At 39.9% G+C, this 26184-nt stretch overlaps 1 long non-coding RNA gene across 1 annotated transcript; it reads left to right on the top strand.

Moving 5' to 3' along the window:
* The first annotated feature begins 18506 nt into the window (after positions 1-18506).
* Positions 18507-22093, top strand: LOC137341372 (uncharacterized). The gene is made up of 3 exons (XR_010967017.1): positions 18507-18957; positions 20326-20691; positions 21772-22093. It is a non-coding gene; the product is annotated as an uncharacterized lncRNA (long non-coding RNA).
* Positions 22094-26184: the final 4091 nt, after the last annotated feature.

Here is a 26184-nt window from a genome sequence, read left to right as displayed (position 1 = left end):
TAACTAGTATTGCGATTTCCCTTTATATAAAAGTGCATTCCGAATTTTGTTGTTCCATACTCAAACATGAGCAGGTCAATTTGTTGCATGTTGAGTGTATTCTACAAGAATTCAATGTGATTTCATTTCCGATGGATGGAGTTTCCAAGTATCAGGGGTATTTCAGAGTATTACTACCTGATTACTTATGATCGATACTTCATCTACAATTATTCCTTTCACCTTCAATCACCTGGTAGTCAAAGTTGTTGTTTTTCAACAGAATTTTTTGATCTGGATTTGCTCAGTGTTCTCTCTCCATCTGAATAAAATCTACACTCACATAACTAGTTGTGAGATTAATTTCTCTCCCTTCTGGAGAAAATGTGCATAAATTGCATTTTCCCTTTGATTTTGTAAAGAAATTCCTTTTAACACAACTTGGGCATGCCTGCAGGTAGTCACCCAGAAAATAGATTAGCAGAACTCGATTAACTTTTCTCAGTACTGAGTACCTTTAACAGTTTTCAAAATGTGTTTTCCATCATAGAACATCAACAACATCCAAAAAGAACATTAAAAATAGAAACATACCAGCTTATACTGTTAAAGTGGTTCATTGGAGGCCTCGCAGGACTGTCAAAAAGATGAAGATTTAAGGGGAGTTAGAGATTTGTCAACTCAGAACCAATAGCTTCTGTGACCTGTATTTGGACAGCCAAATTTAGCTGCTGCTCATATTGGCTCTTAAAAAAAATATTGTACATCTACTACCTGAAAATATTTCTAAGATGCCCAAATAAGGAATCTCGGGAGTTAGGCTCAGCTCACATTAAAAATGATCTGAATCTAAGTACTTTGTAATTAATATATTTGGTTCCTGACAAGCAGCTTGGTAGCGTAATTGTTACAGTCCCAATTTCCCAAGTGGCTAGTTACAGGATTGTATTCTGTGGCTGGCTGCCGCAACAGTTGTTCTAGATTTTACCAGTTTTTGGCTTGGGTGGTAGGTGTTATTAGTGGAGTGTTCTGAGTTTGGGAAGAGACAAAAAAACTGATATGCTCTAGTCTGTTTTTTTTTTACAGATGGATCTTTTGTAAGCTAGTTGTGAAATGGCAGATGTTGCGATTGCAGTGAAGTTTAAAACCAGGACTACTGCAGCCTTGCAGCTTTAGAGGTAATGTACTGGTCCCTTGGAGTGCTTGGGTTCAAACCCGCTGTCGACTAACATTCGGACTTAATTCTTTGGCTGCTAGATGGAACACTTTATTTTGGGAGGGGGCTGAGGAGAAGGAAGCTAGCAGGGGCAGTCCTAATTCACATAAATGCGCCTCATGTCGATCCACTGGCATTGGAGCATACAGCAGAAAAGTAGGTATTGCAAGCAATCCTGCTCTACACATAAAAACAAGAGCTCGTGCAGTGACTTGATATAGCAGTATAAGTCTGAAGGAAAAAAATGGGAGTTAAAAATAGGTTCCACGTTCTACCTAAGACTTCAAAAAAGTTTTTTGTTAAAGCTCACTACAGAATGCACACTGTTGTTGTCTTACAACATAGCCATGTAATTTTCATTTCTGCTTTTACAAAGTTGGTTACTGTTATGAAAATAATTTTTTTAAAAATCAGAAAGTCTTATTCAGTCAACCGACAACTCAATTTTTGCCCTTGAGAGGATTGCAGTAGGATTTGTAGACCAAAACCAAAACTGTAACAGTGGTCATTTTTTCAATGTGAGTCCGAGAATGAAGGATTAAGGTACATTCTGTGATTACGTATGTTTTTATAATTCTCCTTTTATAATACTCATCATTGATAGACATTTTCAGAAAATGATGTCTTCTAGATAACTCACAAACCCAGTATTTTGAGAACCAGTCAAGGTTTAAAACAATGCATTTTATTTATGAAAGTTAAGTTATTAGCAACTTGTAAAGTTTTGGCAGTAGCATTTTAAAAAGTTGTTGCAGAGAAGAAAAATAATCTTATGGGAAGGTATTATAGATTAACCAATGAGAACATCACTTGGAAACTGTTCACATAATTTTTTTCTTTGACTTGCTTCTTCTAAAGCCAATTTAGACAATTTAAAGTTGATTGCTTTTTTTTGCACTAAACTATGAAAAAATGTCTCCCATGATGGTAAAGTTCTCAGAATTTTGAGGAAGATATTGGCTGGTGTTGGTGTTTACTTGTTGGACCTGCAACTTGGCGGAGGTCTTGGGAAACTTCTCAGCTTGAGTTCAAGCTACTTTGTAAAAATTCAGAACAAATAGTGTGAACAAACTGCTAAATCATGTCTCTGGTGCTTCCATTGGAGTCAGATTCACTCAGAAATGTTTGGCTGAGACATCTTTTAGGTATACATAAAATCTTAAATTAGTCCTAAATGCTGAAAGTGTTGAAATAATTAGTCTAGAGTAATCTAGGATGCTGAAAATTAGAAGTCTGCAAGTTAATTTAGTGAAACTGATTTCATTTGGCTCAGCTCTTCACTTCAGCAGAATGTCACGTTGTTTTGGCTTATTAAAGGTCGTAATGTTCACAGTTAGAAGACAATTACATATTTTTATCAGCAATTTTATGGTAGCAAATATAAATTTACAATAATGCAAATTAATTTGAAACACCAAAGAATTTCAAAATATTAGCAGTTTTAATTTAGTTTATCATTCCTTCATTGTAATGAGGGGCTATTTGCCTAATTTGTTAGTCGTCACTGAAGGATAGAAAGCTGTTCATCATTTTAGAGTTGTCCTATGAGAAAAGGTGTACCCATCACATATAGGTGATTTATGATTATCTTTGAAATGAATCTAATTTCTTACAAGACTCCTCACTTTAGAACAGAATAAACAATGGTGGGAGTGAGTTACAAATTATATTTAATTTATTGTAAACAAGGCAGGTTCTCCAATAAGATTTGGTGCTAATCTTAGGTTGCCATTAAACCACCACTTTTGTACCAATGCATGGTTTAGGATTCAGCATTGATGAAAGAGTAACAGTCAAGCTCAGGCGTCAGGTTGGCAAACTGATTCCTGAGCAAGATGGAGCAATGGGTGTGAGACCATCTGCACTGGTTGGTCTTGCATTCTTTGGGCTTTGCACTGGATATGGTATACTTTCAGCCCTGTTAGAAGCCACATTTTAAAAGTACCCAGGCAGTCCAACAGACTCAGAGTTTTACAAAGTTTTGACTATTCTTAATATTATGAGCAAAGTGATGTTTCTGTTGATGCTCTCATTATATTAAAAATTAGCTGTTGGGGAACAGAGCACTGCTCATGCAAGCACCCATATGCAGTGCTCCTTTTTGCTCATCTCAGTGGAATCACAATGAGATGCAGATGGCGTTACAATTTGAGTCTGCTGGCTGTATGTTGTTCCATACAGACACTAGTCTCAGACTGGTATCTGTAATATAATGGCAGCCTGACTTTGATATTTAAAATCAATCTCTGGTCTGGTCTTCACTGTACCTTTGCCACAATACCTTTGCAGCTGCGAATTTGTTCAACCTTTCCCTTACCTCCATCTTTGATGCCCTTGTCCCCAGCAAAACCATCACTGTCTCCCATCCTGGTTATTGTCCCTAGTACGGCCCGCATCTACCCTCCTTTAAGTCCTCCCTTAAGCAGACTTGTGTGTATCTTGTGCAGAACTGGTTTGGTCTTCCATCAACAGATCTGGATGGACCAGATCAAGCTTTACTAGGCCTTAATATCCTCTGTCAAAACCGCCCCCTATTCTAGCATCATCCTGGAGAGCAAAAATAACCTACACAATCAACTGTCTCCTTAAACTTCGCTCCCTTGACCTCTCCACCCTCACCTTTAACAACAAGTGCAAGGAGCTCATAGATTTCTTTGCTATCAACACAAACTATCACACAGCTCCCTCTGCTGCATCACCACCCTTGCCCATCAAGCCATACCTCCCACCAGGCCCCCCCTATCCTACCCCCGAACCTCTTTCTCCCTCTGTCGGTCATTTTTCTCTCATCTGCCCCTGATGCTGTCTCCAAACTCATTCCATCCATGAGAACCATTCTTCCTCCCTCAATCCCATTCCCACTATGCTGCTGCACATCCAACTTCTGTTCCTGGGTCCCATGCTAGTTCACAATGTAAATGGTTCCCTCTCCTCAGGCAATTGACCCCCCCCTTTCAAAGCTTCTGTAATCGCTTCTCGTTCAAAAAATCCAGCCTCACACCTCTCCGTCCTTCTAGAATACCACCCCCATCTCCAATCTCCCTTTCCAATCATAAATCCTTGAACATGTTGTCATGTCCCAGATCTGTGCCCATCTCTCCTGCAACTCCCTGTTTGAATCTCTCCAAACAGACTTCTGTCCTTCTGCGACTGTGGTGCATTATCCACCTCATCCTTCTTGCTGCCTTTGACATGGTTGACCACTCCATCCTTCTTCAATGCCTCTTTTCCTTTGTTCAGCTCAGTGGGACTGGCCTCACTTGGTTCCACTTTTGCCTATCTGATGGTAGCCAGAGCATCTTTCGCAATGGATTCTCTTCCCCTGTACTGTTACCTCTGGAGTCACCTAAAGATCCACCCTTGTTGCCCCTCCTCTTCCTCACTTTGGCGAGATCATCCTCAGACATGGGTTAAGCTTCCACATATGTGCTGATGATACCCAGTGATACCTCTTTACCACCTCTCTCAACCCCTCCAATAGCTCTGTTATCAGACTGCTTGTCTAATATTCAATCATGGATGAGCACAACAATACTCATACCAATATACATATCATTTGTGGTGCCACCTGTAGAGATTCCCTATTTATTTAGCAATGCAGGTTATTAAAATAACAAATGTGTGGGAGGAAAAAGAAATATTTTTCATTAGGTTTATTGTGTGGAGCAGAAATTTTTGGATACAATAGTATGAAATAGGCTGTGTGGAACATGGCCAATTGGAAATCACACCTATTTTTTATTACCTGATTGGGAAAAATTGGTAAATCATACTTGATTTATGATCACACTTTATTGTACACTTTATATGTTCCCCAATAAACAGTATTTCTTCATTCCACTTCTACTTCCTTAATAGAATCCTAAATATACTCATAGATCCAAAAGTGAAACCCCCTGAGAAGCATGAATCCCTTTGTGCAGTGCAAATGCTGCTTTCATGAGTAATCCTTGGGACCCCAATTCAAATTCCCTTGAACATGCAGTGTTGTGATGTCATCATACCAATGTCAAGAATAAAATACAGGGTGGGAAGACCTAAAAAAAATGAAATTGGTATATCTTTCATAAATAGACTACATGCTTAGCTGTCTATTAATAACTATGTTAAAAGAATGCAGAAGTTAAATTGAGATACAGAACCTCAAACTTATCTGTCCCCTGTTAAAAACATATAACTCTCTTGTTAAATATAACCACAATATATAGGAGTGAGTAACTATCAAGATGTTCTGATAATGAAGCTTAAGCACATTATATATCTCTAATCCAAGATCAAGCTACAGTTTTATGTTTACACCATCCCATTACTGGGAAAAAGTATCTATTGGTGGGTTGTATTTCTGTTGTAGATAACAGTATTGACTCATTAGTAATATATAGTCTTGCCAATTATTGCACATTAACTTAGGTTATATAAGTAGGATGAGGTCTTTTCCCTGTAAAGTTGTGATTGAGAAGACTTAGAAAAATGGGACAATATATTCTTTGAAATTAATTGTTTCATTAAATTATTAAACAGTGAAATTCCAAAGCAGTTAATCTTATATCAATTGTGATCCATCGTTAGCAAGAGTCTCATATCAGCTGCCATCTATTACATTGTTACTGTTTGTAGAAGCTCTTTTGTAACAAATATATGGGGACCACATTCACTAGCAATACAATGTTTAAACAGTCCAAATCTTAAGAGCTAGCATAATGGAGAAATGATACAATTCAAAATGTAGCTATGACCTCTATTTTAATGGAGATAACGATTCCCTCCTGGTGCACACACTGTGAAGAAAAGCAGGTTTGCAGAGTAACAAGCAAATCAGAATTTAAAGTCAAAGTGTTAAATATCCGTAATTAATATATTTGGGGCTTTTTGTAAATATTGGCTGAATTAAACAGCCACCTAGGCCCTGTTTCTCGTCGATCACATCTGTGCCTTTTAACTCCTTTATTGTTTGGTGGCAGCATATAAATAGTATCACCTGCTTTTTTTTCAGGTAAACATCAGAAAGTTCTGTAATTGCTGTCAGTACTTTCTGCTTCTTGCAGAGATGGTATAACATAGTACTCAATCAAGGCTCTTTCACCAGGTGGAGCATAAGCTACTTTCAGGTGTGTTGTGGGAGAGTTAATGAGCACAATTGTCACATGCTGCACTTGTGGCTTCAGAGGCTAAACGACCCTCACTATTCCATCAGAACAGGCCATCATCCTTGCCCAACATGGTAATATTGGCCTTGTGCAACTACCATCCATGGGTCCATTCAAGTTCATATGCTTTGCATTATAGAGGAAAAATAATTAATACAATGAGACACACTCTAAGGAAATACATTTTCAGCTGAATAAGGTGACTGGATTTTAGAGAAAAAGGAAAAAAACACAATTTTATGAAACAGTACTGAGCATTTGGGAGAGGCAACAAGACTCTTGATGAACCACGTTCAGTTATGTAATCACTGATGACATCACGGGCAACCGTTTGCCTCTCTTCCGCACCATTCTCTGTGCCCGGGTGGCCCTGGAGAACGAGCATGCGATGCCTGCCGGTACACTTGAGGCTTTCCGCGACTGGTGGGCACTGCAGGGACTGGAGTGCATCCTTGATGAAATTATTATTTGACCTTGTTTATTTGGAGTTTTTTGGGGGTCTGATTTGTGGGTTTTATAAAAAAAAATGACGTCACAGGTTAATTACTCAAAAAGTGGTTCTTCCCAGCAGAAGGACCATTTTAAAATGAACTTCAGGAGACAGGAGATGATAGGTCAGTCGTAGGATTGTAAAATAACAATGTGCTACCTATACCTAATGTCTTTTCCATAGTATAGCAGGGTGGGGCTGGTTGAGAAAACATCTAATCATTGGATAAGTTGCAGTCCAAGATTTGCAGATTATTAAGACCTGTGTAAAGGTACAATTCATGTACTGGATTTTATGATTGTATGCTATTTAGGTTCTTTTTGTGGAATTTACTTTTAAGTAGTGTTTTTTTTTGCTTTTACAAGGACTTGTCAAATCTCATGCATTTTCAGCTGCTTTCACCAGCAGACCACAAAATAACATGCTCTGAGATTAATCCATTGGTATCAAATTAAAAAAAAACAATTGTAAAAGATTCCAGAGTCTGGAGAATATGCAAATCAGCTGTGAGGATCCAGCTATTTCCTGAATGAACAAGTCAGCTGGCTGATTGTTTCCCCATCTTGATCTAGAGTTTTGATCTCTCCTCCTTGGATATTCTGTTTCTAACGGAGCAAAGCTTTGAAATGTTCGGCAAGGTGGGAAAAGAATGTTGATAACCAATTTGCATGAGGTTTCCTTATTCTCACTGCATTGTGGCATAAGGGGGATCAGTTTTGCATTAAAGTAGAAATGTTTTGGGTGATGCTGGTGGAAAATTGGAGGCTTTCGTTTGTCATCCTTTCTTATAAATATTGTACCAGCCCTTGTAGCAACATTGGTTGTGTAGGCTAAAAATTGAAGATTGAATTGTGCTCATATGTGCTATAAATTGTCTTTTTATAGATTCCATCTCTCATTACCAAGATGAAAGTTTTACGGCCTTTCAAAATGAAAAGGTTGTGATTTTTAAATTAAAGGAACATTATTGTGTTATTAATTCTTATCTGCTCTAACAATCTGTCGTATAATGACCATAGATGTTAGGTTACGAAAAAATTTTATTTTGAGACTAGGTGGTAAAAGACCCGTATATTTTTAGAAGTCTTTTTGTAGTGTTTTAAATGTAGAAGAAAGTTCTCTAAAAGGGAAAAAACAGTGGAGCCCTATTGACTGCCATCTTTTCCTTAGAGACAGTAAAAAATGACTTTGAAAAAATTTAATTTTAGAAAGACTGCAACTTTTGTAGGGATGTTGAGTTATGTTAGCAAGAGATTTACAACTTGTGTGAACCAACAAAAAAGCTCCAGTATGCTGTAGCTTTAACTGGTGCTGCACCTTGATTCGTCGAAATGTACATCGAAACCAATTTAGTACTCTTACAGTTTAATGTGATGAATAAGGTGACAGAATGAATCTTTGAAACCTTGATATATGTAGTTGTTATAAAATGAAACTATGTGGTTGAATACATGTAGATTGGATGCAGGTTGTAACATGCTCGATACACGTATGCTTAGAAAGTACAGATTCGAGTCTGCTAAGAAATAAGAGTTCTGCCTTTAAGGTAACAATTCTACTTTTCGCTAGTTTTTGCTTTAACCTAGGAAAACCATGAAATACCAAGTATATGCATTGTGCTCTTTTCACACATCAGATATCAGAGTCCATTTCAGGGTTGTTTTCACAGAATGCTGACAGGGCAGTCATTTTTAAAAAAAACAAGTGTATAAAACTAACTAACTTTTGAGTTCTATGATTTACTGCAAGATTATTTATGCTATCTTAGGAGGAGGATACATTCAAATAGTTCTTAATTGATACTTAATGACGAAAATGACAGTGTCAAACCAAAATTAATTTCTCGGAGAAACATTTTTTAGCATTCATTAAATAGGCGACAAAGTCTTTTTAGAAGCCATTGTTTATTAGTGTATGTTTTCTGCATTATATTGTCTGTATAGACTAAATTTGTTTAAATAGTATTAACTTTGCAACACTGATAATTTTGGTGGATCTAACATGTAGAATGATCTGGGTTTATGCCCATAACGTCTCTGATCCCATAGCCCTGCAATATTTTCCCCTTCAAATATTTATCCAATTCCCTTTTGAAAGTTACTATTGAATCTGCTTCCACCACCCTTTTAGGCAGCTCATTCCAGATTATAACTCACTGCGGTAATGTTTTAAAAAATGGTCTCTGTCTGTGCTGTTTGAGTTCTATGATTTATGAGTTCTGATCTTGGTTATACTCTTCACAAGATAATTACTGATGAGGAAAGCCATTTGGCTTAATTCATCCATCCAGAGAGATCCTAACATCCCCTCCAGTTCTGCATAATATAAAGAAAAAGAAAAAAAAACTACAAATGTGAAAATACACAGCAGCTCTGCTTGCATCTGTAATGAGAAGTCTGTAACTTATGCTGATGTGACGACTGTGAACTTCCAGCATTTTCTATTGTTGCTTCTGTGCAATATAAATTTGACATTCGTCTTAATCTGACCTATGATATAGCTGACCAAGGAAACCAAAGTGGAAAGAATATTCCTTTCCCCAAGTGAGACAGCCTTCACCTTGATGAACACAGGAAAGAAAGTACATCTTAATTAGCTCAAGGGTTTCCATTGCAAAATACATTTTGTTTGGTCATCTACTATAATTGAGTGAATTAGGCCATGTAGCTTCTCTAACAACTTTGGCAGTAAAATTTTGAAGTAGGAAAGTACAGTGTTTAGTACCCTCCCATCAGCCTACCAAACTTTCAGCAATCTATCAATTCTATTCAAATCTATAAGGTAACACCACGCTATTCCTAACTTGAACTGGGACAGTATCGATTGTTTGTTGTCCTTCCTGGTAACCATCACAAGCTGCATGGTTCCTGAAGTTTCAGATTTTGCTTCTCCTCCTGCTGGGGGTGTCAGTCCTTTCTTCAACTGGCTTTTTAGCTAACGTCAAATAATGAATTCTGATTTCTGGGCACAACTTTGTGCTGGATGCTTTTGTCTGCGTTGGAAACCATTTTATTGTAATTGTGGGTGGTCTGGTTGTTCTGCCTTTGGGGATGGAGGATGAGGGGGAGCAGCCAAGAAGACATGAGAAAGCAGTAGCTGCTGGGAGAAGAGGGAGGAGGAGGGCACTGCTCAGGAGGACATACCCACAGTAGACCTTCAGGAGGCACTTCACTGAGGAGGGATGTGTCAGGTGCCTGCTCTTCACCAAGGAGGCTATCACTGAGTTGTATCATCTGGCTGCAGCCACAACTGGAGCCCTAAATCAGGGCATAGACAGCACTGCCTGTGACAGTCATGGACACTGTGCCCCTTATCTTTTACACCACCTGCTCGTTCCAGACTGCAGCAAGTGACATCAGCGACATACTGCAGTTTGCGGTGCACCGCTGTTTCAGGGAGGTCTCCGAGGCTCTTTGCACCAGGAGGAACACCTACATCAGATTCACAATGGACAGAGCAAAGCAGGACGAGAGAGCACTAGGCTTCGCCTGCATTGCAGGCTTCCCCAGGGTCCAAGGTGCCATAGACTGCACCCATATTGCCTTGTGTGCTCCCCATCACCACTCTGACATCTTTCTCAACAGAAAGGGATTCCGCTCCCTCAATGTCCAGCATGTTTGTGACCACAGGTAGCACATCATGCAGGTCTGTGCCCGGTTTCCTGGTAGCAGTCATGATTCATTCATCTTGCGCTGGTCCTCTGTGCCACCTTTATTCCAATCAGGCCGTCTGATCACAGGCTGGCTTCTGGGTGACAAGGGATAATCCCCTCCAGACGTGGCACATGACTCTTGCCAGGAACCTGGGCATAGACGCAGAGCTGGTCTATGACGAGAGCCATGCTGCCACCAGAAATGACATCGAGCAGACCGTCAGAGTGCTTAAGTAACGTTTTTGTTGCTTGGATCATTCAGGAGGAGCTCTGCAGTACACCCCTGACCATGTTTCCAGATTTGTGCTCAAGTACTGCGGGCTGCATGCTGCATAACTTTGCTATACTGAGGGACCAGCCCTTATCACCACCTGGGCAGCAAAAGGAGGATGAGGAAGAGGAGCATCGACCACTAGTGCCCCTAGCTGCCAGAGCAGTCGGAGAACAATTCATCCAACAGCGCTTCACCTGAACCAGCCCTCCCATTGACAATGCACCAACAATCCCACCATCCTTAACACCACCGTCCTTACTACCACCATCCACTTGGTTGTGTGGCAATGACAAGGACACTGGTGGAACATACGAACATACAAATTAAGAGCAGGAGTGGGCCTTTCGGCCCCTCGAGCCTGCTGCCATTTGATAAGATCATGGCTGATCTGATTGTGACCTCAACTCTACTTTCCCGTCTACCTAATCTAACCTTTGACTCCCTTTTTAATCAGGAATCTATCTAACTCAGCCTTAAAAATATTCAATGACCCTGCCTCCACCGCTCTCTGGGGAAGGGAGTTCCACAGACTCACAACCCTCTGAGAGAACAAAATTCTCCTCATCTCCGTCTTAAATGGGAGACCCCTTATTTTTAAACTGTGGCCCCTAGTTCTTGTCTCTCCCACAAGGGGAAACATCCTCTCAGCATCTACCCATTCTCGTCCCATCAGGATCTTACATGTTTCAATAAGATCACCTCTCATTCTTCTAAACTCCAGTGTATACAGGCCCAACTTGTCCAACCTTTCCTCATAAGATAACCCCCTCATTCCAGGAATCAGTCGAGTGAACCTTCTCTGAACCGCCTCCAAAGCAATTATGTCCTTTTTTAAATAAGGAGACCAAAACTGCATGCAGTATTCCAGATGTGGTCCATCAATGTCCTGTACAGCTGTAGCAAAACATCTCTACTTTTATATTCCATTCCCCTTGCAATAAATGACAACATTCCATTTGCCTTCCTAATCACTTGCTGTACCTGCATACTAACTTTTTGTGATTCATGTACTCGGACACCCAGAGCCCTCTGTACCTCAGAGTTCTGAAATCTCTCTCCATGTAAATAATATACTGCTTTTCTATTCCTCCTGCCAAAGTGGACAAGTTCACATTTTCCCACATTGTACTCCATCTGCCAAATTTTTGCCCACTCACTTTACCTATCTATAGCCTTTTGTAGACTCCTTATGTCCTCTTCACAACTCACTTTCCTACCTACCTTTGAGTCATCTGCAAATTTAGCAACCATACATTCGGTCCCTTCATCCAAGTTATTGATATAGATTGTAAATAGTTAAGGCCCCAGCACTGATCCCTGTGGCACTCCACTCGTTATATCTTGCCAACTTGAAAATGACCCATTTATGCCTTCTCTCTGTTTCCTGTTAGCTAACCAATCCTTTATCCATGCTAATATGTTACTCTCTACATCATGAGCTCTTATTTTGTGTAGTAGCCTTTGATGTAGCACCTTGTCAAAAGCCTTCTGGAAATCCAAGTACACCACATCCACAGGATCCCCTTTATCCACGTTGCTTATCACTTCCTCAAAGAACTCTAATAAATTAGTCAAACACGATTTCCTTTTCATAAAGCCGTGTTGACTCTGCCTGATTGCATTGAGATTTTCTAAATGCCCTGCTATAACCTCCTTAATAATAGATTCCAGCATTTTCCCTGTGACATATGTTAAGCTAACTGGCCTGTAGTTTTCTGAAGTTGGTGGAGTGGGTGATGGAGGCGCAGGCATGCTGTGGTCCTGAGTGAGGACATCAGGTGCCTCTCCCATGGAGTCAATGCCACTCTCCTGCAACTGCGCCTCAGAACTTCTATGGCTCTACACAAGATCAGAGTGCTGGAGTGATGTGACGCCCCTGTCAACGCAGGCCCCTAGACCCAAGATAGCAGCAGCCTGAGCCTCCATGGAAGCTGTCCGAGCTGTCAGCTGGGGCACCAGCATGGTGGGTGCCATTGTTATGTTCATGGAGTGGACCACTCGCTCCATGTTCAACAGAATGGTCTCCATGCTCTGCATGAAGCTCTGACAAGTTGGAGCTGGACTTCTCCATGCGCTGAGCCATTGTGCTCAAAGTCACTGGCAGGCTGCCCAGTGCTCCCCGCATTTTCTGGTGTATGCCCATCAGTGTTCTTCAGTATCCTGCGCCCTATAAGTTTGCATCGGAGTCCTCTGCAGCCGAGATTGTATGTGATCTCGTCCTTCGGCCAGCTGACATGTGGCATCCTATCCCTCTGCCCTAACTCCTGCAGACTTGTGGCCGATGATTGACCAGGTGAAGACCCCTCCTCTAGTCTAGCCTCTAAAGTGCGCATGGTGCCTGTCTCTGATCTCATGCTTGCAAGGATCAGATTGAGTGGCGCTGCATCGTCGGGTGGCACCTGGAATGAAAGAGATGGGCAAGGCTTAATGTGAAGGGAGAGCAGAGAGAGATTTGTGGCTGCTTAAAGCAGCTGCAGTTTTTTTTTATTCGTTCATGGGATGTGGGCGTCGCTGGCGAGGCCAGCATTTTTTGCTCATCCCTTTGTCACGTAGAGTGTGAATGGCGAGATGGAAAAAGAGGATAAGGTGTGAAGAAACCCAGCTCGACGTCTCCTCCAGCGTTGCCACTCAGTATGACCCCGTGACATGGCCCCCTTCCTGTGATGGCCAGCTCATCTTCCTCTTGTGGGGAAAGGGTGTGCAGGCAGGCTCGGCCTCCTTCGTTCGCCACCTCCTGCCACATGTTGTGCACAACCTTGTCCTGCAAGAAAGAAGGGCGTGTGTTAGTGACAGCCTTGTGAGCTGTTTTGAGAATGCGCTTGTCATGGGGAAAATAGTGCAGGAGGTGTGGGGAAGTGAGGGTTGCATTGGTGGTGAGAGTAGGAGGTGCAGAGTGTGTGAGTAGGAGGAGAAGGAGGTGGAGTGAAGTGTGGTGCAGTGATTATAGGAGTGTGAAGAGAAGCAGGAGAGGGGAGTGTTGTATGTGGTGTGGCTGCATTGGGTGCAGATATGTGGAGAGAGTAATTAAGGTGAGAGGTAGGATTCTTACTTTGACAACTTTGCTGAGCTCATTAAACTTTTGTAGGGATTGAAGCCATGTCCTTGGAGCTAAACCCCAAGCATTGTTCTACTCAGCGACCTCTTCCACTGGGGTCGGATATGTTGCCTTGGAGGGCTTTCTTCCTCCAGGGGGAGAACAGGATCGCCCTCCTCCTGTCCACCGCCTGGACCAGGGCTGCCAACACTGTATCTGAGAACGTGGGTGCCTTCTCTGGACCACTTGGAGCTATTTCTTCCACTTCTTCTGTAGTTTCCCTGCTGCCTGCAGCCACAGTGCACCTTACGTTTAAGAGGTGCTGGATGCCTTTAAGCTCGATTTGTTCACCACCCACAAATAGGTGTGCAGCCGACAAGCAGTGCCGGTAACGCTGGTTACACGCCTGACTCATTATAATGAGGTCCCAGCACGAATTTCACGTTATCCATGAGCTCACGTGAACAGGCGCATGCACATAGGCACCCGTTCCTGGGCTCAATCGAATTTCTAGGCCCTAGTTCTCTTTCAAGTTCACCCTTAGCTATTTCAACATCATACATAGAGTCCTTGTGTTCTTCAGTTTTATTTCTTTGCTTTATACTAGTCTGTATTAATTTGAATCTGTTATTCTGCCCACTTACATATTTTCTCCAGCTCATTTTTGTGGTTTCTGAGCTTCCTCCACAGCATCAAGTATCCCTGCTACTCAGGTGTTGTCTTCAATTCTGGCCAGTTTGTCGTACGTTTCTGAATCCAAATTGTTACTGTAAATTAGAAATAAAAAAGCCTAACACCAATCATTCAGTACATTCCAACCCCCCCTCCCCCACCCCCACCAACATAACTCCTTTTAACATGTACCTGCTGCTTCCTATCTGTCAACCAATTTCTGACTCATTCTTAAGTTCAGCCTGTTTTTCTGCTGCTTTAAGCTTAACTAACAACAGTTTGTGTGGAACTTTGTCAAAAGACTTTTTGAAATCTAGGTGCACCATGTTGTAAGGCTTTCCACAATTCACTTGCAGTGTCATTTACCTAAAAAAAAAATTAAGGACTTTGGACAGGCAGGATCTTATCTTCAATTCAACTGAATCCATGTTGACTACAATTTATTAGATTATTATCTTATTGGTAAATCTAATTTGTTCCTGATAATCAATTACATTGTGTTACATCAAATCTACTGCACAGAAACAGGCCATTCAGCTATATTACCTGTAAAGTGCAAGAAAATAAATATACTAAAAATAGCAAAAATGTTTGAAAATACTGCTTATTTGTCTTTTCAATGTAGATTTTACATAAAGCTCCCTATCTTTGTGCTACTTCTGATTGTAATGCATCTCTTTTCTGTCTCTCAGAAACAAGCACCCAGACCTGTTACATATGATTGCATAGCATGATTAGCTGGACAATCGACAACTCATTGTGATCCCTTCTGAAAGGTAGACTGTGTTTGTTAGTGAGTAAATTGGGTTAGCCAGTAACTTGGTAAGAAAGACTAATGCTCTTTTTATCATTCTGTTTTAATAATAGTTAGTGTTAGGTTCAAAGGGCATGTATACACTGATGCTGGAACCTTGTGGTAATCATGCTGTTTCCTAGTTCCACATGTATAACTGACACCAAACAGTAATTAAATATTTGTATAAGTTATCTCCTTAATTTCCCTTTCAAAACACCTATTTTCAAGCAACAGTGGAGAACTAGTAACAATACTTAATCGAGAGCTATCTTAGTCAGAGAAATTGGGACGTATAGATCATAATTGAGAACATTTCTAAAACATTTAGATTGCTTTAAATTGTCTTGCTGAACTGATTATGATGGAAATAACTATTACAGATTAATTGCAATGTATGGAAATTTTTTGATGGTGAAAATAAAGCCGTAATTAAAAATATTATAGTTAAATAATCATAAGTTCATTACAATTATTCGCCTGAAGTTTTGCAGTGAAGTACGTCCAGTTATATATTAAAGACAAGACAACCTGTGATGTTTAAGTAGTTCTGCTGATGTAAAGCAAGACTAACTCCTCCAGTAAAATTCGCACAACTTTTATATATAAAAAAGTTTTTAAATAGAAAGCCCAGTCCTTATTTTGTTTAATGCAACTAAGTTTGGAGAGGAGGTTGTACTGCAAATGGTTTTGATGGAATTCTTGCTACCACAAACTAATCTAACTAATGCTTTAACTCGTCATGTACAGATATAGTTTTTAGAATCACAAATGTGAGTTTTCATCTGTGTAATATTTAAAACGTACTGACAGAGATTAGCATTTTGTAGTTTGTTGACAAATCCTTGTTGGTTTAGGATTATGTTAATCTGTAACATATTTACAAGATACAAGGGATTTTTATAAGTTTGATGTACTTGCTGCAAATTTAAAACACTTAGTTGCTTCGTTCCAGGTAAATCTCAGATTAAATATTTCAAACCATATTGAGAATCCTGACAAAGTTTAGCATCGATCACTTTGTGCAGAAAACTCATGACAAAAGTTCTGGTTTGACGGCGGGAGAGGAGCTGTGGTGTTTGACGAAGTGCCTCTTCCCTGTGGGAACCTTGATAACTGTTTGATTTTCAACCCTAAACGTCCTGTGAAGAATGAATGGAATCCTCAATAGTCCACAGTCAAGTGATAAATGGCAGAGGCAGTTGATTAGTGAGACCCAGTTTTACACCTGTATGCAAGTTCTCCTTACATAATTTATCCTTCTTTCGAGGCAGTAGATATTTGACAGTGCTGTTTCTAATTACAGATGTTCTGCATATTGATCACAACACTTGTACGCATGGAATTTTAAATAATGACTTGTTCTCCATATTGGACCTGCAATGCCTTTTCTTTCCAATTTTCTCCACTCCTTTCCTTAATGCACTGATTCAGGCTGAGGTACAATTGCAGAGATGCTGTGTCTGGTTGGTTGTATTTTTTTTGTGGCTTTCTGAATTTGATCATTATAAATAACATAATGGCCTAAATGTTTTTCTCTAACACATCGATAGAACTGCTAACGTGGTTTTACCAAATCAAATGGTAATAGAGTATACCATTTTGCTTTTAAGAAAAGAATGGTATTCTTGTTACTGTCCCAGGACAACCACTTTGAATGGCCTGAGCAAACTGGGGCTTCCAGTCTATCCGCAGTCTGATTCCATTTGCCAGGCAATGCATGTTATAGAGTCGGATGTGGTAAGTGTGCTCTTGCACCTGTCATTGTATTAGGTAATAGACTAAATGATGAGAGATGGAATAACCTTATTGTATGTACTACTGTCATAATTTTACAGTATACTTAAAGCATTAGCAAGGGAGTTGGGCAGACTATAATTTCCTTAGCTAAATGTTGTGGCATAACAATCTTCCTAAAAAATCAGTTTAGAGTACAACACCAGACTACTGTTAAGATTTTACTGTTTAAATTATTATATGCATTAAGATGTTGCATGGATTTTCTTTAATGTTACTACTTTGTTTCTGTTTCTTCTACACTATTGTTCTGCAGATTGTGTCATAGATTGAATCACAGCCAACGTATGTTCAGCCATGACATCATTTATACGAAAAGAGAAATGTAACATATTTTACATGAAAAAGTTTTAAGTCGCTAAGATTTGTTTTTTTAGTAAGACTTGCAAGCTGTCAGAATTTTAAAAGCTCGGCCAGTTCACTTTAACAATAATTAGTGAATTCATATTGACTCTCTGGCTTACCATGAATACATCATCGGGTTGCACATTCTTCAAAATTCTCTTCCCTTATTAAACAATACAAAATTGTTGGACTTGTTTCAAATGGTTGGATTTTACATGCAAACCATGAAAATTATATTTGTTTAAAGGAGCTGTAGCACAATTAGTTAGCGGTAGAATTGTTAATGCCATTCTATTGATAATAGTCTGAAAATGAAAGAATAATATAAATGAAATAATAGAAGTGCAGTATTTCAGGTCTCCACCATTTAAAAAAAATAATTTAGCACTCCTGTGGGTGAGGTAAAGGAACTACAGTTATGTGGTCCTTTGGACTGATACCATTTCCTGGGCATGGTGTCGTGCAGAGACAGATGCAACAGGCTTTGTCTGTATCTAATCTGGATGGAGTCTTGTGAAACAGAGTGCCTTAAGGATGTACCATCCGAAACCATTTCAAAATTATTGAACAAAAAACCTAAGTTGGTATGAGTTTAAGTATCTCTTAACATATAGATTCAATTTTTTAAGCAAACTGTTTCTTTGACTCAAAGAAACTGATGAGCATTAATAAATGTATTCATCTATGCTGTGCAATATCCAAATCCAGTGTCATTAAGTATTTTTAAAATAATGCATTAATCAGTATCAGGGACTGAAATTTACATGGCTAAAAAAGCAATAGGCCCGATGTCATTACACAATGAGGATAAGTGTAATTAAGGCTTATCCCGTCTTTGAGAATCGATAAAACTAATCTAATTGAGGTGTTCATATAGTTCTGAATTGTTACCAGGATTTACTCTAGTTTATATTCTAACAATTCACACAATATTTGAATTGTAACACCTCAGTTGATTTCTGTCGTGCAGTAGAATTGTTGTCAATGTGATGTGCTGTTTTGGTAGTTAAGAATTAGGTAAGATGCCAACCATCATCTTAAGAATATTTACAAAACAAAAATCAAATGACATTGAAATGGTATTTATTGCTGTTTGAACATCCTCAGTTTAGGATACTATTGTGAAAATACTTAATAATTGGTCGGATACAAAACATTGTAAAGAAAGAAAGAACTTGCATTAATATGATGCCTTTCATGTCTTCAGGATGTCCCAAAGCACTTCACAGCCGATGAAGTACTTTTGAAGTGTAGTCACTATAGTAATGTAGGCAAACACAGCAGCCAATTTTCACACAGCAATGTCCTATAAACACCAAGAGATACATGACCAGGTAATCTGTTTGGTGGTATTGTTTGAGAGATAAATCCGAGACCAAGAGAACTCTTCCGCTCTTCAAAAAGGACCATGCGATCTTTTTACATCCACCCGAGAGTGCAGACAGGACCTCGGTTTAACATCTCACCTGAAAGATGGAATCTCCAACAGTGCGGCACTTCCTCAGTACTTCACTGAAGTCCCTGGAGTGGGGCTTCAATCCATGACTCTGACTCAGAGGTAAGAGTGTGAGCAATGAGCTGAGGCTGATACTTATGTATACTAATGATGCTTGCTTTTGTCCTTGTGGAGTCAGTGATGGTTATGTTTCTGCTTTAGAGCATTTAAGAAACAAATTCTCAGGTCATGATTAGCAAGGCCATATTTACTGCCTATGCCAGGTTGCCCTGAGAAGGTGGTGAAGCATCTTATCCTTAAATCGCTGCAGTTCTTGTGCTGATGATGATCCCACAATGGCACTAGGTAGGGAATTATAGAATATTGACCCAGTGACAGTGAAGGAACACTGAAATATATCCAAGTCAGGGTAGTGTGTGAGTTGGAGGTGATGGTGTACTCAATACATTGCTGTTCTTGTCCTTCTTGGTGATAGAGGTGACAGTGGGGAGAGGTGTTGTTTAAGTAACCCTGGTGAGTTGATGCATCACATTCTGTAGATTATACATACTGCAAGCACAGTGTGCTAGTGATGCAAGGGGCGGATATTGAGTCCAGTGGCAAAGGTGCCGATCAAGTAGACCTTAGTCCTGAATGGTGTCGAATATCTTGAATGTTGTTGTGGTTGCACCTATCCCAGTAAGGAGGTGATCCACTTATCACCGAGTATCCAACCTCTGCCCTGATCTTGTAGCCGTACTATTTATGTAACTGTTATGAGCTTCCGACCACATGTCCGCTCCATCACCAAGACCGCCTACTTCAACCTCCATAACATTGCCCGTCTCTGCCCCTGCCTCAGCTCATCTGCTGCTGAAACCCTCATCCATGCCTTTGTTACCTTTAGACTTGACTATTCCCCTGCTCTCCTGGCCGGCCTCCCATCTTCCACCCTCCATAAACCTGAGCTCATCCAAAACTCTGCTGCCCGAATTGCAACTCACACCAAGTCCCATTCACCCATCACCCCAGTGCTCTCTGACCTACATTGGCTACCGGTCCGGGAATGCCTCGATTTTAAAATTCATATCCTTGTTTTCAAATCTCTCCATGGCCTCGCCTCTTCCTATCTCTGTAACTCCTCCAGCCCTACAACCCCCTGAGATCTCTGCACCCCTCCAATTCTTGCCTCTTGCGCATCCCCGATTTTAATTGCTCCACCATTGGCGGCCGTACCTTCAGCTGCTTAGGCCCTAAGCTCTGGAATTCCATCCCTAAACCTCTCCGCCTCTCTACCTCTCTCTCGTCCTTTAACATGCTCCTTAAAACCTACCTCTTTGACCAAGCTTTTGGTCACCTGTCCTAATATCTCCTTAAGTGGCTCAGTGTCAAATTTTGTTTGATAACGATCCTGTGAAGTACCTTGGGACGTTTTACTACATTAAAGGTGATACATAAATGCAAGTTGTTGTTGTTTTTGTTTTATTTCAGCTTCTAGTGAATGGTGTCCTCTGAGATGTTAATGGTGATGGAATGCTGGTGTTGTTGAAGGTCAGGGAGTTCAACATGGTCATTGGCTAGCATGTGATGTAAGTGTCACCTGCCACTTGTCAGCCCAAACCTGGATGTTGCCTGTAGAACAGCATGGGCTGCTTCATCAAAGGAGTCGTGGATGGAATTGAAGACTGTGGAATTGTCAGCGAACAGCCCCACTCCTGACCCCATCATAGAAGGAAGGCCATTGATGAAGCAGCCGAAGATGGTGGGGCTGAGGCTTCCCTGAGGAACTCCTGCAACAATGTCCTGGGGCTGCAATAATTGGCCTCTGACAACCACAACTATCTTCATTTGTTTCAGGTACGACTTCAGCCAGCGTGAAGCAGGATGATTTATTGCATTCACTGGCTGTTTGCCTACCTTGAGATCAGAGAGTTTGGGCACGGGCTGGTGTTGACATCTGTGTTTTTTGGGTACAAGTAATGTTTAAATAGCGCTTATCACAACTCTTAACACCTTCATTAGCTCTGACATAACTATGCAGCAGATTTTTAAAACTACCACCTGAGGTGACATTGAAACATGTGCACTTTGTTTCCTATGTTGTTCAATAAAACTGGTTCAGTAATTTGTTGGCAGTGATGCAGTGAAAAAAGAGCAATTAGTACTTATTAGAGGAGGGTAGAGATAGCATTAATCTTTTCTTATCACACATTCAGCTGTTGTACTAATCTGCTGTTGCTTGCATTCTTTGTACCAAAATGATAAGAGGGGGAAAACATTAAATTAACTCTGCAGTTGTCTTGAATATTCTTCAGGGAACGTGGATAGCTAAACCATATTGGGAGTAGCAGAAACAGAGGCTACCTTAATAATTTTAAATGCATGCTGTTTCTTGTAATGACGTCTTATTTTTCCTTATTTTGCCTCATCAGAAAAATGAGATGCAAGTATTCAGAGCTACTTATCCATGTTCTGAAGGAGTTGCACAATAATAGATTTCATGGCATGTTTGTCGTGTAGAATGTGTTTTAGAGTCCAATAACTTTACATAAATAAATGCTAGTGTTCTGAATATAACTTTTATGCAAGATATATTACTTCCTGTAATGTGCAGGGAGCAATATTCCCTGATAGTACGGTATGAGCCTGGTCACAGTTGCAGACGTATGCCATTCTACCATCAATTTTAAGCAATGTGAAATATACTTTTTTTGATGTGTATTTTTACATAATACAGTATTCCAATTTTGGAGTTCAGCTGATCCTACAAAACTTAAATCATTTATTTCCTGCATTTTATAATATCATCTGCATTCCTTGATGTGTAACTGCCTTGTAACCCATCCATACCTGAGTGTTCTTCCAAAACCCAGACTATTGGCTGCAGAGTATTTGCCTTTCATACACACCATAGTTCTTTTTTGTTCACAATTATAGACACCTGGGACCTGGGGAACCTTGGAGGGGAGAAGATTGGCAGAAAAAGGAGGAAGAAAGAAAATCTGATTTTGGAATAGCCTAACACACTTGAGGATGGTTAAATCATATTGATTATGTTTCTTGTACTCATCTGTAGTCGATCGTAAAATAAATGCATCAACTTGTGGAACCAGAGGTGTCTGATGCAACATCTATAATCGCTACTAAGAAGGATCAAAAATGGAACAATATCATCTCCATGGTATTAAATTAAAAGAAGGTGTATATATATATAAAAGTGATACAAAGACTGTAACCTAATTTCAGTGTTTAAATGGCAATTATAAACGGCTTTAACTCTACAGTCATGGTTTGTGATGTTATCTGTCTCCATCAATGAGACTACTGTCTTGTAATTACTCATGGGTATCAAGTATTCTCTCTGCATAGAGTTTATTTATCATTGATAGCTGCCTGTACTGTGGTGTAGGATATTGCTCCTTGCTTGAGAAGATCCTGATCTTAGCTGCACTGTCAGGAGGAAGTGTATTCCTCAGATGGAGCAATTCATTAGAGTAATGGAATGGAAGGGAAGGTCAGTTGCTCAGCGAGTCATTCTGCGGCATCTTTTTGTAGCTAGTTGGAGAATCCGTGAATGATGTGTGGTGCAGAGAACTTGAAAGGAGGTTGGGGAGATTATAACTTGAGCATGACCATGACCCTTAGCCTTTCTCTCCTGAAGATCGAGGGAAGTAAAATACTTGTGGATAATGGAAAGACCTGAGCATTAAAACAAGTTTGTCTGCTTAGATGGTGTATTTTGATCTTGTTTGTCTGATATGATATCTTAAGATATTATATCCTGTAAATGTTCTGTATATCCAACAATAATTTTCAGCTTTTTTGTAAACCTGTTTTGTAACAGCTGTGAATGGTTGTCATGAAGAAAGGTCTCTAGCTGCTTCCATATGCAATGCACTTTTGTACTTGTTTTACCTTGGCTTTGTGTTCAGTTTTTTTCCCAATTCACACTTCAGAACCACTTAGAAGTACAGTTGGCCCAATTTTTGTCATTTCCCATCCATTGTTACTGTCCTCTACTGTTCCAAGTCTTTAATATATTGGCCTGGAAATTGCGCTGAGTGGCAAATGAAACTCACCCGCCACTCGTTAGTTATCAACTCACCCACAAACTCTTTCTGGGTGCCAACTTGCTTCAATGGTGAGCTGCAAAAAGTGCAGCGGTCTTTCCCAGGCTTCTGTGAGCTGTGAGAGCGGGAAAAGGATCTCTCTGTCTCTCCCCTCAACCAAACAGCTTGAAGCATCCTTGACAAGCCGTCCGATCAGAACCAGGACATGAAACATCATTCTCAAGCCATGCAAGAACCAGGAAGTGTCAGATAGATTAGTAAATTCACTATAAAATCAGTTAGAGAAAGCAAAATAAAGAGAAGGTAAGATGAAAAGACAGGGATAAAAGAGACAGAAAGTAGAAGTAAAAAAATTAAAATTTTTAATTAAAATCTTTAAAAAAAAATGTCCAACAACAATTAATATCGGGAGACTCCACATTTTTAAAAGTTAATTTTCAGTGCCAGAGTGGTTATTTGGCAGTAATTAAAACTGAATCAGTAATTTGTTGGCAGTGATGCAGTGAAAAAAGAGCAATTAGTATTTATTAGAGGAGGGTAGAGATAGCATTAATCTTTTCTTATCACACATTCAGCTGTTGCACTAATCTGCTGTTGCTTACATTCTTTTTTTTAATGGACTTGCTCATCAGGAAGATTCTTTATTTAGTTCTTCTCCCTCATGCAACATCCTGCCCAAAGAGGCAGACCAATAATTTCCTGCCAGGTGTCTTACAGAACCGCTCAGAGAGCAGTTCCAGGGAAGTGTACAGAAGTATTGCATAGACTCACTTACCATCTGTGGAGTTCTTTTTACCTCAAGCCCCTCAGGGAGAAAGTGCTTTGCCTCCAATTGGCGCATCTATCATTGCCTGGCTAAGATCTGGAATACACCACATGAGGAATAACATATGAAGCTGAATCATTCCAATCTATGACACAGCACACTGGTACCACTAGGCCGTTCATCAGTTGGAAAGCCTCACATTTACCTTGGAATTTGTGGGAAGGTGCTCTTTTGGCTGGTGGCTAAATGCTACTGTTATTGTGTGACTGAGTCACAGAGACCAAGTTCAGATCAGCAATGTACTAACTACAGGAAGGTAAAGTATAGGTTTGAGCTATGTTGAAATGAAGTTTAAAGCTAGACGAGTCCAAGATTCAGTAATAATTTTATAGGGCTTTTTCCATTGAAAATGATGAGTACAAACTTTACCCACTCTTCCTCAAGCACCACAATGCATCCATGCACAATTCCCTTTTATGCATTCCATGTTCTAATAACCCTTTGTGAAAAATTTCTTCTCACATTCCCCTTCAAGCTCCGAGTGCTAATCCTGAGATTATGGCCCATTACTACTGTTTCACCAAGTAATGGAAGCAATTGAAACTATCTTGCACTATTTACCCTCTTAAAATTAATACAATTTTACAGTATTCTGCATTAGTTCTCAAAGTTTGCCACACCCTCTACTTTGGCATCTTCAGCAATCTCTGATATAATTTTTCTTGTGCCTATGTCCAAATCATTTATATAAATGGCAAACGAAAGAGGTTGCTAGGGGCACACCACTACTAAGAAAACCATCCATTTATCCAAACCCTCTGCTTTCTGTTGCCGAGCTATCACCTTCTCCATGTGTCTACATTCCCTTTAAAGAGACGTCCCTTCATTTTTATGTCGTCTCTTATTTGGCACTTTACCAAATGCCCTCTGAAAATCCAAATATACAACACTTGCTGAATCCTATTTATCAATACACTCTGTGATTTCCTCACAAAATGTACAACTAGTAGTAGTAACAACCATTGTTGTGTCAGTTATTGTAGGCTATGACACATTCCACCACCTCCTCAACATTACTCTTACGGGCCTTGTTGTTCTAGATTTCTCAATTTAAAAAAAAACTAGTGAACACTCGGTCTGAGTGTACCGAATTATTAGTGCCAATTTCCGAACAATTTGAAGATAGCTTTGTAAAGTTTTCAGGCTTCAGGTCACCAAAAGGGATTTAGAAAAGAAATGTTTAGAAATGACTGGAACTGTACAAAAGTGTGCCAAGACGGAAAGTTGAATTTTTATGAAACAGTGTGACTGAGTCAAAATATTAAAATATATTGTTGGGGTACCTTAATTATGTATATTAAGCTAGACTGTGACAGCAGGAACTTTTCTTTGAATTCTTTGTTTTCTTCAGATGCTGTTGATAACACGGCAATCAAAAATGGGCCTTCCATGCATCCTACTGAATATGGGCTTTGTGTGATCGGTCTGCTACTGAATCCACTGAAGGCGGATAAGAACAGGTTTTTGGAATGCACTAGAACAGAGCCAAATTGTTTTGGCCAGACAAGAATATTTTATGTAAATTGTTTCAGTAGAGAGATTTGAGGTAGTGTGATGCTTTATATGAAAAAGCAAGGGTTTTGTGGGGAAAACGGCCTCCAAGAAAGGTGACATTTGAGAGAACAATTGCTATGTTGTTTGCATGCTTTGCTGTTATGAATGGAGCCTAAGAGAAGGTGTCCTTGGGCTTCTGTTAATAGTGTACATCTTCATCTGGCTTCAGGATTAGCTTCATATAGGGAGATGTAGACAATTTTCAAAGCAGTGCAGGCACATTTTGTGGTTTTCCAATCATTCACCTGCTTGTATGGACAGCTTTCTCAGCCAGTGCAGGCACCTGTTGCACTGAAATGGCTTCTACTCTGTTAAACACGGTATAACTTGATGAGCTTGTTCACCAGGACGGAAAGTTCAGCTTCATTGTCTTATGCACAGCTACTTCAGTGCATATACAAGAACAATTTAGTTTTTTTTTCAACTTTGTTGTCCTGAACGTTTACTCAGTCTCTACTGTATCCGTAGGAAGCTCCATTAGGAATATTATACCTTCGTTTTGGGTGGTGGTCTGCTGAGTGATCCACATAGTACAGCAATGGTAAGAGGAAATGATGTTGCTTTTTTTTTTAAAAAAAAGACATTTGCACTCCAGTAGAACTGGGAAAGGAAAAAAGTTTTACACTCAATAGTACCAGCAATGCTGTACATAGTTACTTTTTGCTAAGCAAATATCCTGTTTGCCCCAACTGTTGTCAAGAATAGCTACTCAAATATGCATTCCCATTTAAATGTCAGCATTTGAAAATATTTTTGGCCATAGTGCTTTCAACCAGAAGAGATGAGAAAAACGTTTACAGCAGGATGCTACATTTTGTGGTTAATATGACAGCTACTATGTGAAATTTAATGTGATCAGTTACTTAGCTCTAAAATTTTGGCATCTGATGTTACAGTCTT

Source organism: Heptranchias perlo, chromosome 23 (genome assembly GCF_035084215.1).
Source record: "Heptranchias perlo isolate sHepPer1 chromosome 23, sHepPer1.hap1, whole genome shotgun sequence".
NCBI classification, from domain to species: Eukaryota; Metazoa; Chordata; class Chondrichthyes; order Hexanchiformes; family Hexanchidae; genus Heptranchias; species Heptranchias perlo.
Note: the sequence above shows the minus strand (reverse complement) of the source record. Positions and strands in the feature narration are given on the sequence as shown.